Consider the following 3,386-nt stretch of genomic DNA (forward strand, 5'->3'; position numbering starts at 1 on the left):
CCAGTCCAAGAGGTGATCTTCCAAAAAAGAGAGGAGGTTCATAGGGAGACTCTAAAGGAAGGAAGGGAAAAGCGAAAACCAAGAGAGAGATTGGTGAAGGAGCAAATCCCACCACTGGAGAACTACATAAGGGAGCTAGGATCCTCGGGAATTGACCGGGGATTGGAATGGAAGAATGATACTGATGAACTGCTGAGGAAATACCAATTGGTGGAACCAGGGGATATTGAATTGGACACTGATCTTCGGCTACCAACAGTTCAGCAGCTGGGCCGAATCTTGGAGGTGACAGAAACATCACACCCACAAGAGGAGGTGAAGGAACTTATATCCTTTGAGCAGAACCTAGAACAGGAGGTTACTGCTCATGTCTCACGGGAGATGGTACCTAATTTTTCCTTGGGTTCATGAGACAACAGCAGGATGGAGGACTCACAAGAGTGCAGAGTAAATTACCACTCAAGCACACAGGGAAAACTCACAGATTGGGACTTGAAAGTTCAGAAAAAATGGCTGATAATTGGGAACTCCAATTTAGCCAGATTCCATCATTTGTCAACAGATATCTACAAATTGAATCCTTCCCCGGAAGTCATTTCCGGCATGGGGACAGACTGCTGGAGAAAACAGAACCACCGGAAAATCTAGTGGTGGAAAAGGGGGTGTTAGCTTTTGGAATTAACAGCAGACCCAATAAATTTAAGGAAACCACGGCCAAGAACCTTCAAGCAGCAGTCCGAACGGCAAAGAAGAAATTCCCTTATGCTGAAATTTGGCTCCCTCTTGTTAATTTTTCAGAGGGACTTCCTCTGGAAGAACGAGAGAATCTTAAGGACATGAATGACTACATCGAGAGGAACATGGGCTTCATACCCGTTTTACCAAAAGACCGGTTTCAGGTGGTGGATGATGTGCATTGGACGAAAGAGACTGCAGAGGCGATGCTAGCTCACTGGGTTGAATTTTTAAACTGGACCACCCTTTAAGTCGGGGTACGAGAGGGGTTGAGGGGTCACACTCCTTAATTGCTCAAGAGGTGGTGGTGTTGGCTAAGGGATTCTCCCTGACTACACCACAACTGAATGTGCTGCGTAAGGGGTTGTCTTTTATACCATCCTTAAGTACAGGGAAGAACCAAAAACCGCAATTTCAACTAGATCTGCAAGCGTACCATCGAAAACAAACTGGTGGCACATTTCAAAGATGCTGGAAGGAATAGACCATGTCCATGTGTGGGACCTTCAACTTGGACTCCCCCAACGGACAAAATACCAAAAGAAATGCGACAATTGTTAGAGCAGGACAAAAAACCTTTTAAAAAATATTCAATTCCATTGCCTGAAAAACCTAACTTAGAGCAAGAGGAGGTGAAAGCTCTGCGATATTTGATGAAAGCTAAGCAGGTGGTCATCAATCCAGCAGACAAGGGATCTTCAATAGTCATATTAAGTAGGGAGGTATATATAATGGAGGCTGAAAAGCAGTTAAATGATGAAAATTATTATAAAATACTTACAAAACCTATATTTAGGGAAACAATTCCTAAAGTGGCAGAAATTCTGAACAGATTAAAAGACCAGTAGTTTATAAATGCCAAACAAAAACAATATTTGACAGGGGGCAGGGAACCAAGGGAACGTTGTTTTTACATCTTGCCAAAGATACATAAGGATCCAAAGAAGTGGACAATCCCTTTTGAACTTCCCCCGGGAAGACCAATTGTATTGGATCGTGGAAGCGATACCTACGCAACAGCAGAGTATTTGGATTATTTTCTAACACCACTATCAATCAAACACCCATCATACATATCACTATCATTTTATTAAGATAGTGAAATCTCTCAGAATCTCAGCTGAATATTTTTTCTTCTCAATGGATGTAGATTCTTTGTACACAAATATTCCTGTTCCAGCAGGGATCGAATGTGTTAAAAAGATATTTCAAAAGTTTCTGGACCCCAATCGTCCAGATGGTGAGCTACTTGATCTATTAGATTCAAATTTGACCCGAAATGATTTTGGTTTTAATGGTAATTATTTCTTACCAATTAAGGGGACAGCAATGGGCAAGAAATTTGCCCCTGCTTACGCTAACATATTTATGGCCAATTGGGAAGAAGTTTTGGAAAAATGCGTATTGAAACCGGCATGCTATTTGAGATACCTTGATGATATATTTGGTATTTTGACATGAACAGAACAACAATTTAAGAGAATTCATAGATATTTTAAATTCACATGATCCTTCAATTCATTTAAAATCAGAAATTAATCACCAAAGTATCAACTTTTAAGATAAGATATATAAGGGAAATATTTATACTCAAGACCTAAAATTGGGCATACAAGTGTATTTCAAAAATACTGATACTCATGCATTAGTACATTAGTTAAGTTTTCATCCGCCTCATACATTAAGAGGAATAGTCAAATCACAAATCCTACGCTTCTATAAGATCTGTACAAAGCAAGATGACTTTCTCACAGCAGTCAAAATACTGTTCAAAGCTCTCCGGAACCGAGGATATTCAAGATCATTTTTACGACGCTGTTTAAAAATATTCCAAGAGAAGGGCAATGGAAGAATGTCAAGGATGATCCCACTTATAACTACATATTCGTTGATGGGAAATTTATTGCAGAGAAAACTGAAACAAAATTTCCAAAGTGTTCTTGGTTCAGTTACATGGATGCCTCAAATATCAGTAATTTCAGCCTTTAGACGGAACAAAAACTTGAAATATTTACTTGTGAGGGCAAGATTGCCATCCTTACAGGCTCAGAAATTTCCAAAACTAAGCAAATATCTTACTAGCCTCAAATTTGTCTGTAGGGTTTATGATTCAACAATTCACAAAATAGAACAGGGTTTCAACCCAAGATCTATTAATTGTATTTACCTCATATTTTGCAGAAAATTTGGTGTAAAATATGTAGGCGAAACAAAGAATTCCCAGATGCAACGCTCGATGCAACACAGGTACAACATAAAAAACATAAAAGAAATAGACCAATAGTCCGTCATTTTTTTACTCCATGGTGTGGAATCCATACGGATGTCAGGATTACAAAGAAACACAAATTGGACAGACTTAAAAAGAAAGGCAATGGAACGTAAGTGGATCTGGTTGTTGGGTATGAACGTCCCAAATGGCCTGAACTCAGGAAACCGATAACGATACCCTAACTGAAGTACCATAAAAATCATTAAAACATTATCTCTTAATTGAAATTATATATCAAAATTCTGCCTTAAACTTCACCGTAGTGGAGGCCCACATATCTACTTAAAATCTAACCAAACTATTGCCTAAACACCAATCTATTCATAATTTCTAACCTTAACTATTCCCAAATTCTAATCCCAACCCTTATCTATTCCTA

This window comes from Hippichthys cyanospilos, chromosome 22 (genome assembly GCF_059441005.1).
Source record: "Hippichthys cyanospilos isolate Australia breed blue-spotted pipefish chromosome 22, RoL_Hcya_1.0, whole genome shotgun sequence".
In the NCBI taxonomy this organism is placed as follows: domain Eukaryota; kingdom Metazoa; phylum Chordata; class Actinopteri; order Syngnathiformes; family Syngnathidae; genus Hippichthys; species Hippichthys cyanospilos.